This window comes from Wyeomyia smithii, chromosome 3 (genome assembly GCF_029784165.1).
Source record: "Wyeomyia smithii strain HCP4-BCI-WySm-NY-G18 chromosome 3, ASM2978416v1, whole genome shotgun sequence".
Classification (NCBI taxonomy): domain Eukaryota; kingdom Metazoa; phylum Arthropoda; class Insecta; order Diptera; family Culicidae; genus Wyeomyia; species Wyeomyia smithii.
This window is the reverse complement of record NC_073696.1, coordinates 13,649,209-13,672,576: the sequence shown is the minus strand read 5'-3', so window position 1 is coordinate 13,672,576 and position 23,368 is coordinate 13,649,209. Positions and strand designations below refer to the sequence as shown.

Below are 23,368 nucleotides of genomic sequence, written 5' to 3'. Positions count from 1 at the left end.
ACGTACGTATGTATGATATTCTTTTGTAAGCATCATCAGTGCAACCGCAGCTTTGTTTACGCCAGAGAGATCGGCTTTTTTGATTCGCGCTCCTGACTTCCTTCAACAATTTCAATACTTGCTGTTTATGTAATGGATTTGTTGCGCAATAGCTACCAAATATTTTTGATTATTTTATTTTATCTCTGCGCTCTGTTTTACAACAAAAACTTCTGTTAGTTTAATTCTATCAACACCGGCGGCTGGAATGCAGCTGAATGTTTCAATCTGTGTTAGCAATTAACGGCACCATACAACGCAAAACGAATACAATGTAGTGGTATGTGATTTGTGTGCTGTATCCCGTTTCGAGCGGTTTAGAACAAAAGGATCTTTTTTATTCACAACCATGCATGCATTTCCCACGCACGCTACCCTTGGTATCACACAAACTTTCCGAAACAATGAAATATCTGCAGTACCTTGTGTCAGCCTTGGGGAAAACCCCCCGTGCCACGGAAGTATGCCTGCCAATGATGAGCTGGTAACCGAGTAAGCGGGAACAATAGAGTCCAAATGGGGGAGAGCAACTATAAAAAATTGGGTTGTAATTTTCTACTGTATGCTTGAAGCTGCTGATTTTGAATAGGAACAGAGCGCTTTACTCTCTAGATTTGGTCACATTCCGGTTTAATCTCGAACCCTTAATCTATGCTCACTATTATGTGCACTATTGTTCAACCGTACAGTTTACCTTCCATTTTGAACCCATCCGCGGGCAGAGGGACAACTGTAAAGTATTCCAATTAGCTGCTATATCAGGGAACATACCGTGTAGTTTTTGTTTTCGTGATTTTATTGTGATAGTGGGCTAGCAAATGAGTCAAACTATGTGAATATCTCGTGTGAATTGATCTGTCCTAAGAGAGTACATTTTATTTTTAATTAACTTATAAATAGTCGGTGGATTGATCAGTGTGGCCAATCAAAAATTATGAACTCGCAGGAGAATTATGTGTTTTTAAAGAGGATGATCACATTGATTTTCAAATCATCATAAACAAACGCAAAAAAAAATGCCCCAAAGCTCACACCGAAAGGAATATGAAAGATTATAGCTATCGGCGGAAGCGGAATTCGCAAAAATAGCTCTAACCTCTCTTTTTTCCAATTTGATCTAGAGGACTTTATTATTTACTGAAACAAACACTTCAATTCTTAGAAACACTTTACAGCTTAGAAACTTGTGCTGGATAATTTTTCACTCTGAACGATGGATTTTTGGTAGCCCAACCTCACTTCGACCAGGACTAGAAAGCGTGGACGGAACAATTGGCTGAGAAGCATTACAAGATGATTTGAAAATTTGATTTTTACGTTGCCTTAACAACGACTGAATGGTGATTGCTGTTACAATTGACATGACGCATTAAAGGAACTTTTTTTGGATGTTAACTAGAACATCAGCCCATTTCTCCTCAGTTTTCGCGACAAAACTGTTGGAGTAGATTTTGCGCTCCAGATTTGCTCAAAAATTCTCGATGGAACGCAGCTGGGGGATATTGGGCAAGTTTGCCGATTTTGGTACCACATCGATATTCAGCCGTTCCAACTCCTCAAGCGATCGCTTCGAGTAGTGGGCCGACGCAGCTTCCGGCAGGCACTTCGTACTATAAATTTCCCCGTACACGGCCAGTCCGAAGCGAAAGAAGCACGGCTTTGACATCCCCTTCTCACTGATTGTCAAACACGAGCAGGACCTTCTTGGAACTTGGTGTATGAAATGAACTTCACCTCGGAGCTTACTTCCTTCGTAGAGGAAGTAAAATACGAAGTGCCCTGCCAGTCGTTGCCTTCCAGGGTGAGAAAGGTCTCGTCGCTATTTGCCGAGAAAATCAACTTGACCATCTTATTCAATCTCTGCCGCTGCATGCAGCTCCGAGACCAGTGAATGGGACTTCTGCTTTCTGACATGTGTATCCATGTTCGCCGGATACCTTTTCACTGTTTGGCCGGTTGCACCAACTTCCCGGCAAAGCGCGCCCAGCGATGTAGTCACTTTTCCCTCGGTCTTCCTCTTCAGCACCCTTTGGAGCTTCTTGTCGCTAAAATTTTTTCGCCATCGCGGTGAAAATTCAACTGATACAGCTATTAATTCTTTCTGCTGACTCAATCATAGGTTACTATGATTGAAGCTTCATGGATAGTTTCGTTAGCGTGTGTGATAGTAAACCCTTAAAAACAGCAATTTTCGTCAATTTTTTTACGCAAACGCTATACAATGAAGTATTGATTTTATCACGGTTCACGCAAAGCATTGCGGTTTAATCACGTTTCTGAGAGATATGAAGAATATTACAAAAACACAAATTAATTCACCTAGCGGTGCCATCCAGCATCGAAAAATTGTCAAGTTTTCAGGCAATCGCTACTTTTAAGAAAAAGTTCTTTAATTACCTTATGAATCATGATTTGATTGTCCTTAAAATTTACAACTGGAAAGTTACGGTCTGCAGCAAATTTGTTCAGGTCGAGGGCTTCTGATTGATGAACAATTCAGTGCAGAATTCTGTCGCCACGTGGCTTTAGTGTGAACGCAATTCTACATATTTTGACCTCAACTTATCCTGTGATTTTTACTCTCTAAAAAGCTAGTGTGCACGCAATTCTTCGTATTTTGATCCTAATTTACCTATACTACGATTCCATCCTTCAAGAAAACTGTACTCTTTAGCAGAGTTTTCAGTTCGGTTCAGTTCTCTTTAGAAAAGTTTTCAGTTCAGTTGTTCAGTTTTCTGAACAAATTTCCCAAAACCGCACCAGATAAGTGATGTTCAAAATTTTCAGCTACATGCACACAAGCGCCGTGTTGAGGTCGAACTTTAAAACAAACTGTGTGTCAAATAAAATCCCTTGACCCTCTGAACAACTTTGCTGAAGATGACAGTTTTCTGAATGCCGATCAATCACGAGGCGAGTAAGGTGCAAAATACTCAAAATTATATGCACACTAGCGCCACGTTGCAGTCGAATTTCGAACAAACTGTGCACCAAATAAAAGCCCTCACAAGTTCCTGAACCACTTTTCTGAAGACCACAACTCTCTAGTTTGTCGGTATCCGATTTATATAAATTTGCCCATATCAGGTGATTATAAGCTATTTGGAACGCTGTAATATTCAAACTGGGTGTTGCAACACTCAGTGAAGCGATTCCAAACTTGGGGGTAGTGTATATATTATTATCGAAAAATACGAGAAATAGCCATGAAAAAGGCACTGAATCAATAGTTCTTGAAATATATTCATGAACTGTCATATGTTGCATTGAACTTAGGTTAAGTTAATAAACAGTTGAGGATAAGTATGTTGAACTTGAAATATCGTTTTAATTGATTATACAGAACAAACCTGCATTACAAAATATATTTCGAATACATCACACGAAAATATTTTTTGAACGTATATATAGTCTAAAAATCACTGTACAGTCGTACCTCGATATAACGTAACTCGATATAACGTAACGAAAATAAAAATAAAGTTGCCTTATATCGAGGTATGACCTTATCACAATTTAAATATATCACGTGAAAGTTTTCTTTGGTCGTGATATAATCGAAACGTCACGGTATACATACAGCAATCCCAAGACAAAAAAATTTTCAAGTGCCTCATTTTTGCTATAGATGAAGAGCTTCAATTTTGTCATAGATGAAGAGGAACAAAGTGCTTTAATTTTAGATTCGTGGTTTTTATTTGCCAGTTAGTGTGTCCAGAATCAAAATAGGGTGACAAAAAATAAGGCTTGAAGTGCCTTGAATCTCAATCAAAGCCTGAAAATTTCGGCTAGTATTTTTATAGAAATGAAAGTTTTTTGCAAATTGGGTCGTCCAATATACAAAAACTGTGATGGATGACAAGTTTCAACCATATCAAAAATAAAAAAAACTTAAAAAACTTTTAATTGTCATGTAAAACCACTAACAATATATTTGATTTTGTGTATTTTCTATAGAGATCAAAAACACAATCAAATGATCGCGGATCATCGCAGCAACACTCTTCAAAGCTTATTAGTGAATACCTAAAACTTGAAAAGCAAGAGTCCAGTAGGAGGTTGTATCCAAGATACGACCGCAGAGCCGACGTAGAACTAAGCACACTATTAACAAATGCATTGTTGACGGTTTGATTGATGAGTCATAAAATTTACTATTGCTTGTTCAAATTAATAAAATTAACGCTGGGAGTCTACTGTATGAAAACAACACAACACTTCAAAATAGTACTGCACTACTTGGAGTAAAAGACAATTTGCACGTTTTGTGTCGTGCTGGAGTACGAAATATAGGGTAAGGAACGGCTTAAGCAGTAGCGCCTATTTTAATCAGTCGCAGAAAACAGGTCTCAAACTCCTGAGTTTTGATCAATTTCGACAATTTCAATGATGAAAAGGAAAACTTTGATTGTCTAGCTGTCTAACGAATATAAAAAATACCGTTAATCACAAAGAAATCTGTGAACGAACAGCATTTGAAACAAATCGACCCATATTGCAGCCATTCAGGAGCCACTTCGGGTGCTGCAAAAAACGCCTGCAAAACAGATGAAAACTGCTTAAAATAGGTTCGGGGTGATTGGAATAGTGTCCCTCGATTGGTAACTTTAATTGATGATTGTTAAAGTTTGCTAACTTAGTTTTACAATCTGGAAACAATTTCTGACCGAGAAAACGATAACGAACAGATTGATATACTACTGTTTGAATTTCACCCAACACATTTAGAGTATTTCGTCTGAATACACAGGCGGTTCTTAAAGCTGCTTAGAATATGTTCCCTATCCTATGTCTGTGATCAGGAATCTTCTCGTGGTTGTGAAATATCCCTACCTATCAACTTATTTCAACTAAGTAATATCCCAAATCATCACCTTGAGAAAGGCAGTTTGCTGTTCGAAATCAGATATGCTAATCGCAACCTTTGTGCTGCCCCGACAGTGGATGAAAAAAGGTATTCTAACAACACACACTAAAAAGAACCGCGTTACTGCTGAGATATATGACCAACCAGCAAGTGATTTGTTTAGGCCGAAAGCAAAATCGGAAAGCCAGCTGATACTGGTGTAACCCACTGCTGCTACTGCCGCAATCCGCTACGCTACGGCTAAGTAGGAATCCTATTCTTTCGACCGTGTTAGGGAAAACAAGCATTAGGCGACCTATCAGAGATTAACGAGGCTCGACAATTTTCAATAGTACAATCAGGGTTGATATTTGTTGACACTCTTGAGTGAAAGTGAAAAAAAGCATCCATAAACGTTATTTTTTTACAATCCTTTCAGAGTTCTCTCTTCCCGCTTTTTGCATGGAAGTGAACTGTCAAAACACCTCATTATATTTCATGCGATGAAAGCAAGACAACAAAATCAGTTTATCAGTTAACGAAGATTGTCAAGGCATCGGTCAGTGCCAGTGAAAAAATGTTTCGGTGAGGTTCATTTTGGTTGAGTGGTCTGTTTGTTTTTCTTTTTCGCTTTGAAGTGAAGATCATTTGGTTGAATTTGTCGTCAAATTTTATTCCGTAACCGTGAACGATGCACGCGATCTATATATATATGAAATTTTGTATTATCTTATGAGAAATTTCCAGCTAAAACGCAAACTCACATTTGTATGAAACTTTGCTAATATGGCTGCTGTCTTTAAGAAAAAGTTGAATTTTTCTTCATAATCGTACTCAGAAATTGATTTCAAACCACTCACACATTGTTTTATCTAGCAAAAGTTTTAAACCTTGTTAAAAAGGATTCTTGTTAACGTCTTCTAAGACTCTTACCTCGGGCTTTATTAAATTAAAACGTCTAAAGCTTACAACAGATTTAGTTTAGAAGGGGTAGAGATAGATAGCTAGAAGCTAGAATGCTAATGTAAAATTGCCTTTGGAGCACTCATCTTTCGCCCGGATTTCGTCTTAGTTATAAGTAATTGAAAAAAATTCAAGTCAGCAGCAGATCAAATCATTTATAATTAGTTTTAATTATTAGTTTTCTTTGTCTCTCAAAATCAACTACCCACGAGAGTAATTGATTGTTTTCAAAAGTTTCTCTTTTATTACAAAATCGGGTTTTTGACCAAAAAACTAATTTTTTTCACTTTATAGCGCAACAAATTGCATTTAAAAATAGAGGAAAATTAATAATCGTCGTTGTGGTCCCCGTGGTTCTGTGGTTAGCGATGTCGGTCGGCTAGCTCTCCCACACGGTTGTGATATCGGGTTCGATTCCCGATCGAGTCGAAGATCTTTTCGAGCTGGAAATTTTCTCGACTCAGCACTGGGGCACGGTGTATCGTTGTACTTATCCTACACATGCAAAATGTGCCAAAAACAATATCGATAACGAATTCTCTCAACTGATCTAGTTGATCGAGACCGCTATTAGCCCCAAGGCTAAGCGTGCGATATTGTTTGCAATAATCGTCGTCTGCGCATCTTTTCATTCAAATAAAAAGGTATCAAAAAATATAAGCAATTCTCATGTTACAATATTCACGAACGCTGTTTTGAGTATGCAATAAAACGTGGAGGGAACTTCACAACACCCTCTATCCTGCCGGATAGAGTATCGTAAACAACCAATAAAACTGGAGTAGCAGCACCATCTTCAAATATGTTCTTACGATGACTTTTCTCAGCAACCAAATCTTGTATGCGACGACGACCTAAACGATATGTCATAAACGACACGCGGTTCAATGCTTGCTTGCCGTTCTATAACCTTCGACTTGGACGACGCCAGCAGATCTTCTCGTAACCGTCAATGCCACTTCTGCTGCCACTGGTGGAATGTCTTTACCATCCTTTCCGTTCATTTTCAGTCAGGGCGAAGCAAAATAATAGGGATTGCTTTCCAACGTACCTCCAACTCCAGTGAAAGCACTTATGCCAAGTGAGAAATAAAAATGTACTATTTCATGATTTTATAGCACATTGCTGGTTCGTTTATAGTATTCTGCTGTTGGTGCATTTAGCACGAGTGCACCAGTGAGTAACTTCCGTGGAATTCTGCACCAAGCACTTAAATCTTTATTCTTAATAGCCCAGCGACCAAAGAATCTTCTTTGAAGAGCAGTGGTTTGATCACACAGCAACCAACCGAGAGCACTGCACTACACTGGGAGGTCGTGGCCATCACCGAAAACACAGAGCAATTCGTATGATGTGGTTTTAGTATCTCTTCCGGTTTCCTCCAACTAAGCACAAACACAAATCACCATGCTTCTCCATATGCCTCCACATTTTGACCTCAACACAAACCAGATAACTTGAAGAGATCACCGACCTTTCTTCCACGCACTCCGCAAAAATCACTAGAATGACAAAAAAAAATGCCCTTTTTGCTCCGGGCTCGGGCGCCACTGAATGGCAATACACTTCAAGTCACTAGCTGAAATCGCGTCTCATCGGCCGCAAGAAGAGTGATCCGGGTAGACCGAGCTAATTATTCCACTCGAGAGCAAAAAAATGCAATCTTTCCTCCACCAACACTGGTGCACCCATTTCTCTAGAGCAAGTTAGTCCAACTGGTTTACTGTTTGCTGCTCGATGGTAGTTTTTCCAGTTTTCACGTCCGCTCTCGTTCGTAAGTGCCCGGAGACTAACTGCCGAGCTGGAAAAGCAGTCAGTGGCTGCATGACACCGCCGGAGAAAACTCAACACATCGCCGGACCCCTCGATCGTCGGATGTTCGTGTCGGCTTTCGACATGGTAAATACGCACAACGAGCGTAGCAAACGCACACACCAACGAAGCACGCGGCACGTGGTTTGCTGGGTGGATATCACACGAAGACCGAAAGGAACCCGAACCGGCGGGAGCAGCTGAGCTAAGCTTCAGATAACTGCCTGATATCAGCTGCCTGGCGCGAATGGAAAACGGACTAGAACATGGGTGGGTGATAAACTGTACCATTGCCGGATTGCGAGAGCAAGCTATCCGGCTTGCCACCCTTTCGTTGTTTTTCCCGAGTGAAGTAAAGATTCTACGATGAAGTGCAATGTTGCCAAATATGTGATTGCTTTATTTGGCACGAAGGCACTGCAGCACGACAAACTTTGCTATGAAAACAAATATTTATAGAGCAATTTTATGACTTTAAGCTTATTAGGTCCGTCTGGTTGGATCCGTAATTTGTCAGGTAAAACATAATTAACTTTCTTCCGAACTTTGCGTGCACGCTCCATATGTAAATCAGTATAAGTACATGAAACCAGTTAACAGAACGTTTATTACGTTTTCACTGTTTGACACAAAACGCGCCGTATCAATTGGCACCTTGCACAGTTGCTAACCATGCTTTAGAAATTACTCTCAACATCATGAATAGGACAGCTTCATGATGAATACCAAACTGACAGCGCGCCTTCGTCTCGCTATATCTTCACACAGATTCAAAGTGAAATTTTCACCTCGGTACGTGCTCGCTTTTCTTTTCCTTTCAAATTAGTTTGGCATTTCCACAATGTTCAATGCTACGAGGGGCAGACAGGGAGTAATCCCCGTCTTATCGTTGCATTCACAGAACGAAACGAGAGGTGACAAACGGTAAATAAACTTATCGAAACATACTGTAGAACTTTTTCGCGTTAGTTTTTTTATAAACGCTCAATAGCCAAAGAATTCTATTGCATATACCGGAAGCGACGGAAACTGAGAGTATTCATGAAAACTGAAACCGTTCGCAAAATTGTTTACGCTTTTAAGATTTCTTTAAACAGGTTATTCGCTTTCTCTGATTTTCCAATCGACTAAAGGAAAACAACAACAGCAACTCGCAACTAGTCGAAAGAGTGGAGCGGCTCGGCAATTGCGCTCACGACCACAAATGAATGATGTAGAGGTAAATTTATCGACATTTGAAATAAATTATAACTTACTCTTGTTTTACACAAAACAACACGCACCTCCATTGTTCCCCTGATAACAAATACGCACGGTTAGTTGATTCAAGCTGAGGGAAATTTCAATTCACAAGAGGATTGGACTGTACATTCATAAATGAACTGTCAACGGTGTCATTTTATCTCAACCGAACGAATTAATTACAAAAAGTAAGCCTCGCTCAGAGCTACCTTCGAATTAAAGCAAATTTACCTTACATTGAAAGAGATCATCCGAACAAAGACGACGCGAAACAGCGGCAGGGGAAAAATATTAATTTAATTCGTGACCGTTCAGTGGTGAACCATCTGGGCGGGAGATATAGGCTGGGTGAAAGAATTTCGTAATTTAATAAAAGATTTCTCGCTGGTGGAACGCATTATGATTCGATGTGACTTGGATTTTTTTTTCCAGCTGCTGCACAAGATTGATGATGCTAATAGATATAGCGCTGACAAACTGCTCTCTAGTAATGTCTCACTAATTCAATTGTATCTGATATTTCCAAGAACATCTGGATATACATCATCAAAAAAATTAGAGCAGCCTAGTAATTACAATTGGATAACTTCTAAGGATAAGAATATGTACTCATACCAAAACTTCAACACAATTTTAAAGTTACTTCTTCCATGCTGTTTGATTTTCTTAGTAACAACGCTGCGACCTTTCACAAATCACAAATTTCTCACAAATCAATCAATCTGAACGATAAAATCTATTCACAGCCTCAACACCCTGGTCATTATCACCATTACCGCTTCCTTGTCCCAATCGCTTCATTGCTTTGTCTATACTGAAAGGTTGCAATATTTCACGCAATCGAACCATCAATCTTCGGAGCTCGGCGTTCGCTTAAATTTTCTCCGGGCTTAAACGATAAACTTCAACGCAGTTCGAATCGTTCGATCGAAGTTTTACGTTGCCAGTTAATAGAATATGAACGATGCTTTCCTACCGGATGGACTACCGGAGAAAAAGATGATGATCAACATTTTCACAACGTTTGTATCCAGCTGTATAATTTTGACGGTAATGCGCAATCAACTAGAGAAATGAGCGATGAGTAAAACAGCGATCAATCACTCGTTTGGATTCAGTAAACGCTTTAACCACTCGTGCGAAGTTCAGTTTAAATTCAAATTGAAAGTAGAATGCAAAGCCAATTCATTAAAGAAATTTGATTGACAACATTCAACATATAAATTTGTGTAATAACATATATTTCTAATAAATTCAATTCATAAAAATTAAAACTGGTGTGATTTTTTTAACATCATGGATATTCAGAAAAAAAAGTTGAATAAACTTAAAATTTGAATCATATCATCATATAAATGCCTAGCCTTCAACCAAAAACACCCACTCTCTTCCATATCAATTATTGTGATTCAATGTTTCCACATCGGATTCACTACCTCACATCCTGCAGCGTTGCTCAGATCAGCAAGATAGACTGAAGCTATTTGTTCCTTCAAATATTTGTTCAGCAGCGGTTGTCCAAAAAAGATCGATTTGATAATGCTAACAACTGCCAGCGCGCCGATTCTGAGGATACGAACCGTGATGCTACGTGGGTACTACTGCCGAAATCCAATCACTTTATTAGAACACTTCAACATTCCCTTCAGCTCGAAGCCGGGCATCGTCAATATTTTTGTGGCAAGCGAAAGCACACGATGAAGGGGCAACGAAGAAAAACAACGAACCAGATGATGATAATGATGTTTGTTGAGCTACTTGCTACTGCTGCTGCTGTTCTAGTCGGAGGATAGTTATTTTCTTTGGGATCCATCAAAGATATTGTTAGTTTACATCACAAACCAAAGCTTTAATAAGGTTCGTTTCATGCCAAAGAAACAACCGCGAAACGTTAGCCGTCGGCATAAAAAGCTTATTTAAAATATGTCAATTTAAAATTGGATTCAAATCAAATTTTAATCCACTGGCCCAAGTTTCTCGTCGCTTTTGGCAACCAATTTGAAAAACCAACTGTCTATCGCAGTGATACAAACAACGGGCCAAGGCCTGTCGCCACCGGCAAGTAACGGCGAAAAAGGGCCATACGGATGCGAACGGATGGAAACGATATCGGGTCTGTCTGAGTGCGAGACACAGCTGCTGCGAAATGATAAGACTGGGCGGTGCACCGTAACTGGGTCACGGCTTTAGCTGAACAAAGACGCGAAATCATTACCAATCCTCGAAAACTGACATGGGTGATTGTTGGCATTTTGCGCATACAATAGAACGGAAGCGGTTGGTGTAGATATAATCAATATTACCCTTAATTAATGATTCGGCGAACGTGCGTTTTCCTTGGATGGAGGCGCAAGGTAGATTGTTTAGTTTAAAAGTGTGTTAAGCTCGAACAACATTTCGACCACTCCTGTCCTGGTCGTCTTTTAAGTTTTTTTTTTTTCCACATCAAATGCGAGTGCTTCTGATTCACCCCCAATGTGGAACCTAAAAATAAACTTTAAAACTAAGCGACAGACCACACAAACACAAACCGGGTGAAACTGGAGAACTCACCAACGTAAAAAGACAGTTAGTGACAGTTTAGCACTTGAGAAAAAAAAAACTTCGCTGTCCAGCAAAGCTTGCCGAAGTTTCTTTAGTCTGTACAAAAAAGTTACAGCGCAGCCAATCCGGCGAGCACTCACACTTGCACGGTGTGTAAAATGCTGATATTTAGGAGGGAAACTAATAGATTTTCAATACAAAACATAAACTGTTAGTTAAAAACTGTTGGTATTTGAAGAGTGTAATTACGCTTTCACCATGAATGAAAAGCAGGAACAGACATCTTGATTTATTTTGTTCAAAAGAACAGATTTTAGGACGTCGCGAAAAAGCAAACTGATACAGGAGATGGTACAAGCTTAATTCAATCAAATTGTGTGGGATAAGAAAGTTTTTCTGTCGCTAACGTCCAGCGAAGGCGAATTGAAAATGTTAGGATACGTAAGCGACTACGAGGTATACAGGATAGGATTGCGGAAGCGCCTTAGAAGTGTTTGTGAGCAATTCCACGAAAATTTACCAATTTTAAAACTTTTTTTTATTTGTTATTTTTGATCGGGCGGAAACTTTGCACAGATGATCCTATAGGTTGTAGATGCCATTTTGTGCTAATTTTTTTAGAATCACGAATAATTTAGAAAAGGGTTCATATACATTAGGATGGCAGCGTAAAGGGTCGTGTGAAATTTCGGAAATCGACCATTACATTTTGTTTATTGGACCAAAAAATCATCTATGCAAAACTTCAGCTCATTCGGACATGATTTAGGGGTGCCTCGAAGCGCTCAAATTTGTGATTTTTTTATCCTCGAAAATCTATACGAAATCGGGAGAATCGAAACTTTTTTGACGTTGACTAACGTCTATATCGAAGTTAGACACCTGAATTTGAAAATCTAGTAATTCAACCAGGGAAAACCAGGGAAAAGTTGTCAGGTTTTGAGCGCTTATTTTTCAGTCATTTCTTAACAGTTTCTCGAGGTTTTGACATCAATCGATCAGAAATTCTTTTACGGTTAAATTCATGTAACAAAACCAAACTATTGTTTGAGATACACTATTGAAAAATTGGTAATCAATATCGATTATCTAAATCATACCGCGCAGCCAATCACTACCTGTCTTCCCAAGCACAGTCGACACTAACGTATACAATCGATCTGACTTTGTTGTTATTGTTGTTGTCACTTTCTGTTTCCGATGTTTATTTGCGTTCCTTGTCAATCCATTCTCTATGTAGCCCCTTCTTCTTTCTAACTAACTGACGAAGTCTTGGTATAAAACGTACTGTTCGAACATTTCACCCCATTAGTTTCATTACTAAATCGTACCGATTACATACGGACGCAAAGTGTTAGCAGCTGAAAGGAGGAAAGACGAAATAGTACCGGTCTTCTCGTGCCGGTTTCACCCGTAATGCTGGTGGCTGTTAGTAGTAAATGGCTACTGCAAAATACTAAAATGGCTGGAATTCTGTACGGACTAATCAGAAAAGAGAATATAATCGGCAATTGGCACCTTTTGGTGCCTCGAAGTTTTGTAAAAGAAGCGTTGCAATTCCCTCTACTATTTGTTTTAATGGAATATAAGAATACGGCAGTCAACGTCATGCGGTCGTGTCTTGAATACCACCTTCCTACTATTTTCGATACCAAATGTCTTAAAACTGCATAAAACGTCGAGATCTTGTGTTATCTCGAAAAAAAAAATTTGGCCTAAAATCGACCCTCTAGAACAGCGTTTCTCAACCTGGGGTACGCGTACCCCTGGGAGTACTCGAAAGCCTTCAGGGGGTACGCGAAAGAAAAATCCGTAATGGCGGACAGAGAAATTTTTTTATAATACTTCATTTGTTGTCCAATCTTGCTCTTAAAATCATGCTTGTTGCAATTAATTAAACCATAGTTTAATTTGAAACCCGAACTAGACTACCATTAACCCTCTAGTTCCCAAGTTAATTTCTAAACGGGCTTCAGTAAAATCACTATGAATCATTATAAACACTTTTTAAGTACATATTGAAGCTTTTCAAAACTTCGACTGAAGCCCGCCAAATGGCGGTATTGGGCACTAGAGGGTTAAATGATCTATCACTACTCTCTCCCACTCCGCGATAACATTCGAAGCCAGGGGGTACAATCGATATAAAAAATATCGCCAAGGGGTACGCAGACAAAAAAAGGTTGAGAACCGCTGCTCTAGAACATAACCGTTTTCTAAGCAACCGAAGGCTTAATATAAAATATTTTAAAACTGGCTTCTAAAATGACTCACAACTCGTTTCAAACCAGATGAAAATCGAGGGGGACGCTTCAACTCCACACATCCTCGATAAATTCCGAGAATCCAACTTGCAGACTCACCATCTGTTCATAGGCTTCAGGGTAGCGTACGACTCAGTTAAGAGAAATGAGTTACAACGTGTAACAATGCGATTAGCCGTGAGATAAAGATGCAGAAATTTGTATAGTACCCCCCACCCCCTTCCAGAGTAAGGAGAAGTGTCGAACCCCTATAAAAAACATTCTTGCTCCTAAAAATCTTTACATGTCAAATAAGGTTTCATTTGCTTGATTTATTCTCGAATTATGCAAAAATGTGTGTTTCATTTGTATAGGACCCCTCTATTCTAGAGGAGAGAGGGGTGTCGAACCAGCATCGAAATATTTCTTGCTTCCAAAAACCTCCGAATGTCAAATTTTGTTCCATTTGCTTGATTGATTCTTAAGTTATCAGAAATTTGTATGAACTGCCCCTCTTCCTGAGTAGGGAGAGGTTGTCTTTACGTCATAGAAACATATCTGTCCTCAAAAACAGACACAGACAGACATGTAAAATTTGATTCCATTTAAATGGTTAGGTCTAAAATAATACAAAGGTTAATGTTTCATTTGTATGGGAATCTTCCCTTCCAGAGAAGGAAGGGGTGTCACACTACCATTGAAATATTTTTATATCCCAAAAACCTGCACATGCCAAACATGCTTGATTAGCTCTTAAGTTATGCAGAAATTTGTATAAACTCATAAAAATATATCTTGTCCCCAAAAACAGCCACCTATCAAATTCGGCTTGATTAGTTCAAGAGTTATGCAAAAATGTATGTTTCTTTTGTAAGGGAGCCCTTCCAAGTTATAAAGATATTTGTGTTTCGTTTGTACGGGAGCCTTTCCTTCTAGAGCAAGGATAGGTGTCAAACTACCATAGAAATATTTCTTGCTTCTTAAAACATTCATATACCAAATTTGGTTCCATTTGTTTGATAAGTTCTCGAGATCTGCAGAAATTCGTGTTTAATTTGTATGGGAGCCCTCCCTTCAAGAGGAGGAATGGAATCTTTCCCGGCCCCAAAAAGCTCTAAAAACTAATTTTCACGCCGGTCGGACAAGTCATTTCCAAATCTATTGGAACAAACAGACAGACAGACAGACAAAACTCCATTTTTATATGTATAGATACTAAACGACTCAATAACAACAACAAACAAATTTTAAACATAATTCAAACTAGCTCGATAGTTGAACTATAATCGCATTTGGTGAAAATAACTTCAGCGTCACTTTTTAATTGTTTGAAATAAATGTCGCTTTTTAATCGTTTGAAATAAATGTAGTAACTGCATATTTCATAATTTGCAAGATAAGAAAAAGCAGCGTTGCTTCAATGACGTGTTTGTGGCCTTGAGAAAAGCTAAGAGGAGCGAAAGAGCGGCTTTGTCATCCCCTTCTCGCTGATTGTCAGCCAAAGCAGCACCTTCTTAAGGAACATGGTGTGTGAAATAAATTTCCCCTCGGAGCAGAAGAAGTGAAATACGAAGTACCCTGCCAGTCGTTGCCATCCAGGATGAGATAGGTCTCGTCGTCCATCACCAATGCTACGTCACGATTCGCCGGGAAAATCGACTTGACCATCTTATTCAACCGCTGTCACTGCGTCATTGCCTGCAGCTCAGAGACCAGTGGACGGGACTGCCGCTTCCTGACATGTATGACCATGTTCTCCAGATACTTTTTCACTGTTTTACCGTAGCAATAACCTCCCGGCCAAGTGCACGCAGCGATTTAGCCACTTTTTCGTCGGTCTTTCTCTTCAGCATCCTTTGAAGCTTCTTGTCGCTCAGGGTCGTTGGCCGTCCGAAACCGGGCTTTCTTTCGATGCTATGATCGTTGTACAATAGTGTCCACAAAGTGCCACACGATGTCCGTTTTTGACGCGGCGGGGTACCGTTCTTTGAACGCGCACATTTCTGAACGGAGTAACTTCACTTTTTTCGCCGTCACAGTTAGAATTTGACTGATAGAACAATTTTGTCCATTTTTTACCGCAAATGTTACACTAAACAGTTGGCTGCGAAGTCTGTGTAAAGTGTGTATAATAAACAGAAGGTCGAGTTCCAGATCGGAATATAGTAACCAAGGCTTCGCTTTTTACTTGGCAGGAGGAACGAAACAATTCACCTTGAGCTAGTGTATTTCGTAATAGCTCTAGCTTCGGACCCAGCGTACTTGGCTAGCCCTCCTGTTAACAGTAGTAATACGGAAGGCTTAGCTTGACTGACCAGCTATTTGTTGTGCCCTGCTTGTGTTCTCGATGTTGATGGAGAACTAATTCATTTCACGCGCGACCATCGTCTTTATACCTAAAAATACAACACGCAGAGCAACCCAATCTTTTTTATTTACTTTCTGTCATAATAATGTGTGCGTGGCCCCGCCCACTTGTCACATAAGTTCGCTCCGAAGGTATTTGAGACAATCACACGGGTTTATTCCATCACATCATCATTCATTCGTCCACTGGCCTTTGCGCGATTCGGGTGTATATTTCCAAATTGGTTCCAATTCACATTAATTCTTCTTGTTTCTCGTACAGCCTATACGATGTTATACAGAAGGTGACGCGGTGCGATGATGTCTCGCAATGACGTGAAACTGTATGAGCTTCTATCCGGCGTCATTAAGTGTTCAGAGAATTATTCTTCCGAATATATCTGCTGTTGTACCGTCGGAGAAAACAGGAAAAAAGGCTTCATTCGATTGATTTCCAGCTACAAAGAAAATTAACCCAACCATCTTTTTGGGAACGATCACTTGCTTTCAATTGAAGTAGATAAGTTTAACAACCCAGTACTTTAAGTGCGATCATTTTTTTGAAAGATTTTATCAACTTCTCGTGCCAACGTGTCTAGTTACAAATAAAATAAAATTTAATTTCGATGGATTGCCAACTTAAAACTTTGTTCGCAAATTGGGCTGTTAAGCAATTTGCATCAGTTGTGTTGTTTAACAATTTCGAGTTGCAAAAATTTAAATCCATGTATGCTAACTTGATTTTACCAAATAAAAGTAGACTTTCTGACTCATTAACCGTTATGTGCTCGACAAAAAACACACTTACATGCCCGACGGAGTACCCGGGTACCCACAAATTGAAACCCTCGTAAATTTGAAAATTTTCATCCGATTTTTATAGTTTTAGTTTGAAAGATTAAACAACTTATCTACTTTGAAATTAGTGCCAGCGGTGCCCCGAAAGAATTTTCTCATTCCCGGAAATCCGGTTTTTTTTTCGGAGATATGTTCCCGAACAGAAGATTTTTATGAATACTTGGTGATATTATTGATATAATTACAATTGATACCTCATATGAGTACTTCCGGAATCGGGATGATGTCCAGAGACCTGCAAATGGGCTTATTGCCTATTTTGAACATCAAAATGGCGACTTCTGGTTTCTGGAAATGAATCAAAATTGGCCGAATGCTATCGAATATGGGTATTTCCGGGATCAGGGTTAGACCCAGAAAACCGCAATCAACTCCAGATGCCATTTTGAAATTCAAGATGGCGACTTCCGGTTTTTGGATAACAGCTGAAATTGACCAAATACCACCTCATATGAGTAGTTCCGGATTCAAAATGATGCCCACAAAACGACCCCATCGACCATTTTGGATATCAAAATGGTGACTTCCGGTTTCTGGAAAAAATAAAAATGGCCGAACACCACCCAAAATGGATATTTTCGGGATCGGGATGATTCCTATAGACCGGAAATCAATTTCACACGCCATTTCAAATACATGATGGTGACTTCCGGTTCGTCTAGTCTCGTTTTGGGGTCTCTGGGTAGCATTTCGATTACAAAATATTCATCTTAAGTGGTGTTCGGCCATTTACAATCTTTTACGGAAACCGGAAGTCGCCATTTTTTGATATCCAATCCGCTAGAGTCGTTTTCAGCTCTGTACGTCTAGTGTTTATTTCCATCATCATTCTGGTTTCCAGAAATACCCATATTCGATGGTATGCGGTCATTTTTGGTTCTCTTCTAAAATGGCTTCGAAGGTCGTTTTACGGTCTCTAGATATCATCCCGGTTCTGAAAATACCCATATTGGATGGTATGTGACGTTGTATTATTTAACTTTTTTCTATGGCCACTAGAAGCCCCAGTGGAATCTGTTCCGGAAGGACCATTTTGAGGGCACATCACTATAACACTCAAAACCATAAAAATGCCCTGTGGAAGTAATTCTATGAACTTTGGACCAACAGTTGTAAGATTTTGTTGAAATTTCCATAAAATTCCTTAGTTTCGGAACATATCCCCGAAAAACCGGATTTCCGGCAATTAGAAAGTTCTTTCAATTCAAAGTAGAGAAGTTACTGAATCTTTTGTTGCTAAAAGTATCGAAATCGGATAAAAATTGTCGTAGTTACAAGCATTACAATTTGTGGGTACCCGGGTACCCCGGCGGGCATTTAAAGAGTAAAAAATTCAACTCCACCCCGTTGACCCCCTTGTAACTATTTAAAAACTAATGTTATCAAAAGTTGCCTTTCAATGAACTTTGAGATGTCACTGAGTTTTATCACTTTTGATTGCAGTGAACTATGAAATTTCGTCTTATAAAACCTAGCTTTACTGCTTAGCTGTAAATCAACAAAATTGTTTGTCAGGAAGTGTGCGTATTCTACGTGAGTTATCGGCCGTGTCTTGGATACAACCTCCTACTATTTTGAAAAAGTTTTCGTTCGTGTCATTTGGACAAAACTCGTCTTTAAACAGTTGTTTTTTGCAATTCCAATTTTTCAAGCTGATGAAACGTATTATATTCGAAATTCGACAAAGGAGTTCCACTACGAAAGATAATTCCTCAACAGCATGATAGCAAAATGAAAAAAAAATCATATACGAACTAATAAAAACTCAGAAAAATGCAATTGAATTACTTACCTTATAATCAATGAAAACAGTAACAATCTTCTGGTTCAGGAAACGGATGCGAAAGAAGCCACAACTGCCACCTAAACAACCGGCCTACAGCCTACAGCAGCACCGGCGAGTTTATTTAAATTTGGACGCTTGCCCCCACCGGAACAAGCCACCATCCGGGTTCGGTAGAACCAACACGAATTGAATTACTTTGGTCTATGTTTGTTCATTTGTGTGTGACTTTCGCTAGATACTGTTTTTATTTAATTTTATGCATCACTTGCTACTGTCAATAAAAACACTGTAACAATCTATGTATGACTCCACAGAAAAAGACGCAAAATGTTATTGCATAACAAATAAAATTGGCACTATTTTACACTAAAAAAAACTTCGCTCACTACGTTTGGGCGCCAAGTTTTCCATGATTGCTTCGCCTTCCCGCTGCTAGGTGGTGCCAATCGTCGCAGATTAGCCTTTGTTTATCAGCCAGCGTCAACTCACCCCAACAGCTGAGTCCTTGAACATGTGGCGCTCCCTACCAGTGACATCGAAAACGGCTGAATCAACCACCAGCCGTACGAGAACACCTGCTGTTCCACGCTGCTGCCGGGTACATCATTGCTCCGATGTTATTAGCAGAGTTGACACCGTAGTTATGCGATCAGTATGTGCTAAATGAAAGATTAATTCTGATGATGCTCTCGTTTATCGCCGCAGGATGTAAGCTAGTGCAGTGCATCGAATGAAAACAACAGCATGCATAGGGCAGGCATATGCTATTGGCTGCCTGACATGTTGCTACGGAACTGTTATGTGAAAAGTTGCTTCAACCTCACGCTACTACTTTCACTTACAGTGCACTCGAAGTAGCAATAGTGCTAGGATTAGCGTCATCGAATGAAGTTATCGTGATATCCCTTCCAACGTTTGCCATTGATTGTATCTTGTTCGATCCAGGGCGATGTGATATGTAACACTCTGTCGGACAGTGTCATTATCAGCAGTATGCGGGTCAGATGGAACCGTATAGATTGCAAAGACGGTTGGGTACGTTTGCAAACTTGGAAACCCGCTCTGTCACATCATCTGCATAACAGCAGTTACAGTTCGTACTTCGAATAGCATTCCATTCGCCGTGGCAACCCAGCCGTTGCCGCCGGCAAAGATATGAGCATTAGTGAGGCGGAGAAGCCGATGTTTGTACTGTGCCAAATCCGATTATAGACTTTCAGACTGTAACCCGCAACCGCAAATAAGAATTTGTTACTCTCGAGATAGAGTTTTATTATCTTTAGGATGTGACACTTAGCCTTTATCACAACTATGAACTTAAAGAAAGATTGAATCTTGTTGGAATGACACGTTATTTTAAATTGTTTGGTCATAGGATGAGACGTGCAATGAACTGTCAAGTTCGTACTCCTCCCGTTTGGGTATTACTGCCTTTTCTATATCATCTCGGGATAATCGTCTGGATGATAGCTACTTATCAGCAGAATATCATATTAAACCGTATTTGCCTGGCTGATAAAGAACACGTAAGAGCGAAAAGGTCTTATATTTTTACTTACGCAGCAAATTCCCGCCAATCCACCATCATCTGTTTCATTTTGTAGGCTCGACGCGTTCAGCTGTCAGGAAGCCATTAATCATTCATGTCCTTGTCGCAGTTGTAGCCGAAAGAGAAACAAAATGAGTTATCATACGATTGCCTTAGCAGGCCGTAAGTTTTCTTTCCAACGAAAAAAGCTTATTCATCTAATGATGTTGCCGTAAACTGCTAACTACGAGTACTAACCTTCCATCTAAGTTGAAATTAATTCCGATCATAAACACTCACAACTTGTACGAGCTAGACGAACTGAGTTTGAGAATTTAACTCCGACTGTAACCACTTTGTAACCATTCTTCCTGTGAGAAAAATAAATCATCAATACTTACTGAAATGGAAAATTGTTTCTAATTATCAAACCGAACGCCGCCCGAGTTCGACAAACGAAAAACATAAACAAAAAAATTTGCATACTAACAAGGAAGTCCGAAATGAGACATTGCCTCAAATTGATTTCTATTCGTCATGGTAATACCCCGGCGAAGTGCCACACCCCTGATGAAAGCAAGACACCATGAAAAGCCACGCGGTTGACCTCATTTGCAATATGCGATAGCTAAACGGGACTAGAGATAGAGAGGCCTGGAGGATGTTCTTCCAAATAGGAAACCACAAACCGCAACCGCCGGCAGCCACCAATAACAACCGAAAAGGTGATTAATATGACAGAAGGGACCATGACAGTTTGCTGAATGATCTTTTTTTGTCATGAAGCGCATGAAATCTTAACGGCTTTTGAAGTGTGCGACAGATGATCAACCAACCGATGGCGACGGACCCGTTTGGCTTTGGTGTTTTTTTTTTTTTTTTTTTTTTTTTGTTCACCGAATGAATGTGGTGTTGTTTGTTGCTGGGGTCTTCAATAAACATTTATATGAACAATAGCAAATAAAACTTCAATTAGAAGCGAGTGTACATGATCATAAAACATGATTAGTGTAAAGTGAAAGTGACCGGTGCCAGAAATCGTCAAGTAATGAAGTACTGCTATGTGTTCCTATAGAACAGAACCAAAATAATGTTTTGGTATCTTATTTTTGTTAAGTTACGAAATAATTATTCTTATGTTATGATGAGGTACAAGTTTTTTTTACTTTAAACTAATATATTTTTTTTTTCATCTCACAAATGAATACAACATAGTGTACAATGTATGCATCTCTTGAAATATAAGTAATCTGAACTTGAGTAACTCCAAGCTCACCATACTACACTATATTTACATGCATGCTTGGCGGCTGTATCCGAAGGTAGCAAAATTTTTCCAAAGAATTTTTATGTCAACGAAACCAAAACGTGATAATAACTTACTGCAATAAATTGAAAACAAACTGAATCATCTTCAATGTATCCTTTTCCTAATAATGAGTTACATCCACTCTAGCCATCATTTCTTAACACTCGACCTAACCACAACGAACGAAAAAATATTAGCTGCGTGTTTGTTATTGGATGTGATGCGGTAATCTAGGCGTCGAAAACATTGTTGCAGGCTGCTGAAGTTTCGAATCAAAAACATTGATAAAGCTCAATAGAAAGAAGAGAGAAAACTAATAAATAAGTTCTACAATCGAGGAGATATGAAACATTTTCATATGGTTTAACCAGGATTTTTTTTTTTGTACATCCACGCTTGTGATGCTTTCAACGACAAGCCATAGAATCATCAGAGAGTTTCCCAAGCAACAATTGAAACAATAAATTGTGGTCATTTGTTGCACTAATGAAATTCCGAGGTTTTAAGAGACATTTTTTGTTACTACGATGAAATTGTAAAGAAACAAGCAACAACTAGAGTTGCATCGCTGCTTCAAAAATCTTCACACCAACGACGTAATTCGCGAGGTTGGATTTGTTGTTGAAACGTGTAAACGGCATTTGAAAATCGAACCTTCACTGAATAGATCTAGTGGGTGGAGCATATAGGTTGCCAACGTGATGCTTGCGAGATACGAAAAACAAACACACAAAAATACTTCTAAAAGTTGCTGTCATGCTCTGAAGCCATGTAACAGCAACTTTTGCTCGATCGTTCGCCTTATAGGGTAAGGAACGGCTTAAGCAGTAGCGCCTATTTTAATCAGTCGAAAAAAAACAGGCCTCAAACTCTTGCATTTTGATCAATGTCGACAATTTCCATGATGGAAACTAAAACTTTGATTGCCTAGCTGTCTTACGAATATAAGAAATACCGTTAATCACATAGAAATCTGTTAACAATTGCAATTGAAACAAATCGACCTATATTGCAGCCATTCAGGAGCCACTTCGGGTGCTGAAAAAAACGCCTGCAAAACAGATGGAAACTGCTTGAAATAGGTTCGGGGTGATTGGAATAGTGTCCCTCGATTGGTAACTTTGATTGATGATTGTTAAAGTTTGCTAACTTAGTTTTATAATATGAAAACAAGTTCTGAAATAGAAAACGATAGAGCACAGATTGATATACTACTGTTTGAGTTTCACCCAACACATTTCGAATATTTCGTCTGAATACACAGGCGGTTCCTAAGAGCTTAGGAGCAAGCCATGACCGAAATCGGTCGTACAAATTTTCGCTCGCGTGTTATATAGGAAGAAAACTGCTTTAATGTTGTGCGTGTTCGTTATAAATGTTATCGCGAAGTGCGTTTATTTTTTTAAATTTACAAGTGTTTTTTGGAAGTGTTTGCAGCTTGTTGTGTTATGTTTGTTGCGAAACATCCAATTGAGTGTAGTAATGCCGTAAACATCGATTGACAAAATGGCTGCAATAGCATTTAGAGTGGTACTACGCCACCGTCGCTTGCAGCTGGTTTTAGTTTGCTTCTCATCACTGTGTGTTGTGTGTGTAGAAAGAGTTGAACAAGTTGGAAAATTGAACGTCGAGAGATGATGAAAAATTCATATACCTAGTTTTCGGGAGAAAAATTGGACGAAACGGGAATCGAGTGTAGTGAAATCGATTTAGTGCGTTTTATCGGTGAAATTATGATTGTTCTAGCGGAATTGGTTAAATTGTTCAGAAAACTTTAGATTGTGTTATTGTCTCGCGGCTCTTTGTTTCGCAGTTTCGTGGTGGTAGTGTGCATATCTGGATAATGTGTATC

At 39.3% G+C, this 23,368-nt stretch overlaps 2 protein-coding genes across 6 annotated transcripts in view; one reads left to right on the top strand and one right to left on the bottom strand.

Moving 5' to 3' along the window:
* LOC129733184 (transient receptor potential-gamma protein) overlaps positions 1–7,655 on the bottom strand; it is a 204,702-nt gene extending 197,047 nt beyond the window's left edge. For 4 of the 5 annotated variants that reach the window (XM_055694814.1, XM_055694817.1, XM_055694818.1 and 1 more), the window contains exon 1: positions 6,900–7,655. The gene's annotated coding sequence lies outside the window, so the exon portion shown is untranslated. Of the gene's footprint in view, positions 1–6,660; positions 6,679–6,899 lie in introns of those variants that run through there. The other variant, XM_055694815.1, reaches the window with a different exon arrangement.
* LOC129728136 (uncharacterized) overlaps positions 1–23,368 on the top strand; it is a 123,211-nt gene that overhangs the window by 89,780 nt on the left and 10,063 nt on the right. The window lies entirely within an intron of this gene.